This window comes from Phaseolus vulgaris, chromosome 4, assembly GCF_051622355.1.
Source record: "Phaseolus vulgaris cultivar YP4 chromosome 4, ASM5162235v1, whole genome shotgun sequence".
NCBI classification, from domain to species: Eukaryota; Viridiplantae; Streptophyta; class Magnoliopsida; order Fabales; family Fabaceae; genus Phaseolus; species Phaseolus vulgaris.
In genome coordinates, this window is record NC_143501.1 from 819,459 (window position 1) to 827,227 (window position 7,769).

Sequence of the window (7,769 nt, forward strand, 5' to 3'; positions counted from 1 at the left end):
TGAAATTGCATAAATTAGGCCGGAACTTCACAAGTTTCGGTAGAGGATAGCCTTGGTGTTTACAAAATTTCTGAAAAATTCTACCGGAATGGTTTTTTCCTGAAATTCCACCCAAGAATCTCCACTGAATTTGGGACAAAACGGGACAAATTTCAGGTCAAACAGATGAGTATTCACCCACGAAAAGAATCAAACAGTTTCGCACACAAACGAACCTTCCTTTTAGCCCTGGCAGTGACGAATAAAAAATTTATTGCCAATCTTGTGGGACGAATCTGGAGCTCAAACCTCAGCCAAAACTCAATAGACCCAGTGACGAATGTCTGGTAAAAATTTCAGACCAAAATACCCAAGGAGTAAGGCGCAGTAAGTCCCAGACCGAGAGTGAACAAAACTGGTTTTCCGAAAACAAAACGTCCTGGCTTTTCTTCACCGTATCTTCTTTCTGTGATCCGTTTATGGACGTTCCTCCTTGCCTGGGTGCAAACAACATACGAAAGTGCTTGTGTGAATTTTTTCAGCGCAGTGCGGACCCAGAATGAAATTGCAGAAATTAGGTCGGAATTTCACAAGTTTCGGTAGAGGATAGCCTTGGTGTTTACAAAATTTCTGAAAAATTCTCCCGGAATGCTTTTTTCCTGAAATTCCACCCAAGAATCTCCACTGAATTTGGGACAAAACGGGACAAATTTCAGGTCAAACGGATGAGTATTCACCCACGAAAAGAATCAAACAGTTTCGCACACAAACGAACCTTCCTTTCAGCCTGGCAGTGACGAATAAAAAATTTATTGCCAATCTTGTGGGACGAATCTGGGGCTCAAACCTCAGCCAAAACTCAATAGACACAGTGACGAATGTCTGGTAAAAATTTCAGACCAAAATACCCAAGGAGTAAGGCGCAGTAAGTCCCAGACCGAGAGTGAACAAAACCGGTTTTCCGAAAACAAAACGTCCTGGCTTTTCTTCCCCGTATCTTCTTTTTGTGACCCGTTTATGGACGTTCCTCCTTGCCTGGGTGCAAACAACATACGAAAGTGCTTGTGTGAATTTTTTCAGCGTAGTGCGGACCCAGAATGAAATTGCAGAAATTAGGCCGGAACTTCACAAGTTTCGGTAGAGGATAGCCTTGGTGTTTACAAAATTTCTGAAAAATACTTCCGGAATGGTTTTTTCCTGAAATTCCACCCAAGAATCTCCACTGAATTTGGGACAAAATGGGACAAATTTCAGGTCAAACGGATGAGTATTCACCCACGAAAAGAATCAAACAGTTTCGCACACAAACGAACCTTCCTTTCAGCCCTGGCAGACGAATAAAAAATTTATTGCCAATCCTGTGGGACGAATCTGGGGCTAAAACCTCAGCCAAAACTCAATAGACACAGTGACGAATGTTTGGTAAAAATTTCAGACCAAAATACCCAAGGAGTAAGGCGCAGTAAGTCCCAGACCGAGAGTGAACAAAACCGGTTTTCCGAAAACAAAACGTCCTGGCTTTTCTTCCCCGTATCTTCTTTCTGTGATCCGTTTATGGACGTTCCTCCTTGCCTGGGTGCAAACAACATACGAAAGTGCTTGTGTGAATTTTTTCAGCGCAGTGCGGGCCCAGAATGAAATTGCAGAAATTAGGCCGGAACTTCACAAGTTTCGGTAGAGGATAGCCTTGGTGTTTACAAATTTTCTGAAAAATTCTTCCGGAATGGTTTTTTCCTGAAATTCCACCCAAGAATCTCCCCTGAATTTGGGACAAAACGGGACAAATTTCAGGTCAAACGGATGAGTATTCACCCACGAAAAAAATGAAACAGTTTCGCACACAAACGTACCTTCCTTTCAGCCCTGGCAGTGACGAATAAAAAATTTATTGCCAATCTTGTGGGACGAATCTGGGGCTCAAACCTAAACCAAAACTCAATAGACACAGTGACGAATGTCTGGTAAAAATTTCAGACCAAAATACCCAAGGAGTAAGGCGCAGTAAGTCCCAGACCGAGAGTGAACAAAACCGGTTTTCCGAAAACAAAACGTCCTGGCTTTTCTTCCCCGTATCTTCTTTCTGTGACCCGTTTATGGACGTTCCTCCTTGCCTGGGTGCAAACAACATACGAAAGTGCTTGTGTGAATTTTTTCAGCGCAGTGCGGACCCAGAATGAAATTGCAGAAATTAGGCCGGAACTTCACAAGTTTCGGTAGAGGATAGCCTTGGTGTTTACAAAATTTCTGAAAAATTCTTCCAGAATGGTTTTTTCCTGAAATTCCACCCAAGAATCTCCACTGAATTTGGGACAAAACGGGACAAATTTCAGGTCAAACGGATGAGTATTCACCCACGAAAAGAATCAAACAGTTTCGCACACAAACGTACCTTCCTTTCAGCCCTGGCAGTGACGAATAAAAAATTTATTGCCAATCTTGTGGGACGAATCTGGGGCTCAAACCTCAGCCAAAACTCAATAGACACAGTGACGAATGTCTGGTAAAAATTTCAGACCAAAATACCCAAGGAGTAAGGCGCAGTAAGTCCCAGACCGAGAGTGAACAAAACCGGTTTTCCGAAAATAAAACGTCCTGGCTTTTCTTCCCCGTATCTTCTTTCTGTGATCCGTTTATGGGCGTTCCTCCTTGACTGGGTGCAAACAACATACGAAAGTGCTTGTGTGAATTTTTTTCAGCGCAGTGCGGACCCAGAATGAAATTGCAGAAATTAGGCCGGAATTTCACAAGTTTCGGTAGAGGATAGCCTTGGTTTTTACAAAATTTCTGAAAAATTCTCCCGGAATGGTTTTTTCCTGAAATTGCACCAAAGAATCTCCACTGAATTTGGGACAAAACGGGACAAATTTCAGGTCAAACGGATGAGTATTCACCCAAGAAAAAAATCAAACAGTTTCACACACAAACGAACCTTCCTTCAGCCCCGGTAGTGACGAATAAAAAATTTATTGCCAATCCTGTGGGACGAATCTGGGGCTAAAACCTCAGCCAAAACTCGATAGACACAGTGACGAATGTCTGGTAAAAATTTCAGACCAAAATACCCAAGGAGTAAGGCGCAGTAAGTCCCAGACCGAGAGTGAACAAAACCGGTTTTCCGAAAACAAAACGTCCTGGCTTTTCTTCCCCGTATCTTCTTTCTGTGATCCGTTTATGGACGTTCCTCCTTGCCTGGGTGCAAACAACATACGAAAGTGCTTGTGTGAATTTTTTCAGCGCAGTGCGGACCCAGAATGAAATTGCAGAAATTAGGTCGGAATTTCACAAGTTTCGGTAGAGGATAGCCTTGGTGTTTACAAAATTTCTGAAAAATTCTCCCGGAATGGTTTTTTCCTGAAATTCCACCCAAGAATCTCCACTGAATTTGGGACAAAACGGGACAAATTTCAGGTCAAACGGATGAGTATTCACCCACGAAAAGAATCAAACAGTTTCGCACACAAACGAACCTTCCTTTCGGCCTGGCAGTGACGAATAAAAAATTTAATGCCAATCTTGTGGGACGAATCTGGGGCTCAAACCTCAGCCAAAACTCAATAGACACAGTGACGAATGTCTGGTAAAAATTTCAGACCAAAATACCCAAGGAGTAAGGCGCAGTAAGTCCCAGACCGAGAGTGAACAAAACCGGTTTTCCGAAAACAAAACGTCCTGGCTTTTCTTCCCCGTATCTTCTTTCTGTGACCCGTTTATGGACGTTCCTCCTTGCCTGGGTGCAAACAACATACGAAAGTGCTTCTGTGAATTTTTTCAGCGCAGTGCGGACCAAGAATGAAATTGCAGAAATTAGGCCGGAACTTCACAAGTTTCGGTAGAGGATAGCCTTGGTGTTTACAAAATTTCTGAAAAATTCTTCCGGAATGGTTTTTTCCTGAAATTCCACCCAAGAATCTCCACTGAATTTGGGACAAAACGGGACAAATTTCAGGTCAAACGGATGAGTATTCACCCACGAAAAGAATCAAACAGTTTCGCACACCAACGAACCTTCCTTTCAGCCCTGGCAGACGAATAAAAAATTTATTGCCAATCTTGTGGGACGAATCTGGGGCTCAAACCTCATCCAAAACTCAATAGACACAGTGACGAATGTCTGGTAAAAATTTCAGACCAAAATACCCAAGGAGTAAGGCGCAGTAAGTCCCAGTCCGAGAGTGAACAAAATCGGTTTTCCGAAAAGAAAACGTCCTGGCTTTTCTTCCCCGTATCTTCTTTCTGTGATCCGTTTATGGACGTTCCTCCTTGCCTGGGTGCAAACAACATACGAAAGTGCTTGTGTGAATTTTTTCAGCGCAGTGCGGACCCAGAATGAAATTGCAGAAATTAGGCCGGAACTTCACAAGTTTCGGTAGAGGATAGCCTTGGTGTTTACAAAATTTCTAAAAAATTCTACCGGAATGGTTTTTTCCTGAAATTCCACCCAAGAATCTCCACTGAATTTGGGACAAAACGGGACAAATTTCAGGTCAAACAGATGAGTATTCACCCACGAAAAGAATCAAACAGTTTCGCACACAAACGAACCTTCCTTTTAGCCCTGGCAGTGACGAATAAAAAATTTATTGCCAATCTTGTGGGACGAATCTGGAGCTCAAACCTCAGCCAAAACTCAATAGACACAGTGACGAATGTCTGGTAAAAATTTCAGACCAAAATACCCAAGGAGTAAGGCGCAGTAAGTCCCAGACCGAGAGTGAACAAAACCGGTTTTCCGAAAACAAAACGTCCTGGCTTTTCTTCCCCGTATCTTCTTTCTGTGATCCGTTTATGGACGTTCCTCCTTGCCTGGGTGCAAACAACATACGAAAGTGCTTGTGTGAATTTTTTCAGCGCAGTGCGGACCCAGAATGAAATTGCAGAAATTAGGTCGGAATTTCACAAGTTTCGGTAGAGGATAGCCTTGGTGTTTACAAAATTTCTGAAAAATTCTCCCGGAATGGTTTTTTCCTGAAATTCCACCCAAGAATCTCCACTGAATTTGGGACAAAACGGGACAAATTTCAGGTCAAACGGATGAGTATTCACCCACGAAAAGAATCAAACAGTTTCGCACACAAACGAACCTTCCTTTCAGCCTGGCAGTGACGAATAAAAAATTTATTGCCAATCTTGTGGGACGAATCTGGGGCTCAAACCTCAGCCAAAACTCAATAGACACAGTGACGAATGTCTGGTAAAAATTTCAGACCAAAATACCCAAGGAGTAAGGCGCAGTAAGTCCCAAACCGAGAGTGAACAAAACCGGTTTTCCGAAAACAAAACGTCCTGGCTTTTCTTCCCCGTATCTTCTTTTTGTGACCCGTTTATGGACGTTCCTCCTTGCCTTGGTGCAAACAACATACGAAAGTGCTTGTCTGAATTTTTTCAGCGCAGTGCGGACCCAGAATGAAATTGCAGAAATTAGGCCGGAATTTCACAAGTTTCGGTAGAGGATAGCCTTGGTGTTTACAAAATTTCTGAAAAATACTTCCGGAATGGTTTTTTCCTGAAATTCCACCCAAGAATCTCCACTGAATTTGGGACAAAATGGGACAAATTTCAGGTCAAACGGATGAGTATTCACCCACGAAAAGAATCAAACAGTTTCGCACACAAACGAACCTTCCTTTCAGCCCTGGCAGACGAATAAAAAATTTATTGCCAATCCTGTGGGACGAATCTGGGGCTAAAACCTCAGCCAAAACTCAATAGACACAGTGACGAATGTTTGGTAAAAATTTCAGACCAAAATACCCAAGGAGTAAGACGCAGTAAGTCCCAGACCGAGAGTGAACAAAACCGGTTTTCCGAAAACAAAACGTCCTGGCTTTTCTTCCCCGTATCTTCTTTCTGTGATCCGTTTATGGACGTTCCTCCTTGCCTGGGTGCAAACAACATACGAAAGTGCTTGTGTGAATTTTTTCAGCGCAGTGCGGACCCAGAATGAAATTGCAGAAATTAGGCCGGAACTTCACAAGTTTCGGTAGAGGATAGCCTTGGTGTTTACAAAATTTCTAAAAAATTCTACCGGAATGGTTTTTTCCTGAAATTCCACCCAAGAATCTCCACTGAATTTGGGACAAAACGGGACAAATTTCAGGTCAAACAGATGAGTATTCACCCACGAAAAGAATCAAACAGTTTCGCACACAAACGAACCTTCCTTTTAGCCCTGGCAGTGACGAATAAAAAATTTATTGCCAATCTTGTGGGACGAATCTGGAGCTCAAACCTCAGCCAAAACTCAATAGACACAGTGACGAATGTCTGGTAAAAATTTCAGACCAAAATACCCAAGGAGTAAGGCGCAGTAAGTCCCAGACCGAGAGTGAACAAAACCGGTTTTCCGAAAACAAAACGTCCTGGCTTTTCTTCCCCGTATCTTCTTTCTGTGATCCGTTTATGGACGTTCCTCCTTGCCTGGGTGCAAACAACATACGAAAGTGCTTGTGTGAATTTTTTCAGCGCAGTGCGGACCCAGAATGAAATTGCAGAAATTAGGTCGGAATTTCACAAGTTTCGGTAGAGGATAGCCTTGGTGTTTACAAAATTTCTGAAAAATTCTCCCGGAATGGTTTTTTCCTGAAATTCCACCCAAGAATCTCCACTGAATTTGGGACAAAACGGGACAAATTTCAGGTCAAACGGATGAGTATTCACCCACGAAAAGAATCAAACAGTTTCGCACACAAACGAACCTTCCTTTCAGCCTGGCAGTGACGAATAAAAAATTTATTGCCAATCTTGTGGGACGAATCTGGGGCTCAAACCTCAGCCAAAACTCAATAGACACAGTGACGAATGTCTGGTAAAAATTTCAGACCAAAATACCCAAGGAGTAAGGCGCAGTAAGTCCCAAACCGAGAGTGAACAAAACCGGTTTTCCGAAAACAAAACGTCCTGGCTTTTCTTCCCCGTATCTTCTTTTTGTGACCCGTTTATGGACGTTCCTCCTTGCCTTGGTGCAAACAACATACGAAAGTGCTTGTCTGAATTTTTTCAGCGCAGTGCGGACCCAGAATGAAATTGCAGAAATTAGGCCGGAATTTCACAAGTTTCGGTAGAGGATAGCCTTGGTGTTTACAAAATTTCTGAAAAATACTTCCGGAATGGTTTTTTCCTGAAATTCCACCCAAGAATCTCCACTGAATTTGGGACAAAACGGGACAAATTTCAGGTCAAACAGATGAGTATTCACCCACGAAAAGAATCAAACAGTTTCGCACACAAACGAACCTTCCTTTTAGCCCTGGCAGTGACGAATAAAAAATTTATTGCCAATCTTGTGGGACGAATCTGGAGCTCAAACCTCAGCCAAAACTCAATAGACACAGTGACGAATGTTTGGTAAAAATTTCAGACCAAAATACCCAAGGAGTAAGACGCAGTAAGTCCCAGACCGAGAGTGAACAAAACCGGTTTTCCGAAAACAAAACGTCCTGGCTTTTCTTCCCCGTATCTTCTTTCTGTGATCCGTTTATGGACGTTCCTCCTTGCCTGGGTGCAAACAACATACGAAAGTGCTTGTGTGAATTTTTTCAGCGCAGTGCGGGCCCAGAATGAAATTGCAGAAATTAGGCCGGAACTTCACAAGTTTCGGTAGAGGATAGCCTTGGTGTTTACAAATTTTCTGAAAAATTCTTCCGGAATGGTTTTTTCCTGAAATTCCACCCAAGAATCTCCACTGAATTTGGGACAAAACGGGACAAATTTCAGGTCAAACGGATGAGTATTCACCCACGAAAAGAATCAAACAGTTTCGCACACAAACGAACCTTCCATTCAGCCCTGGC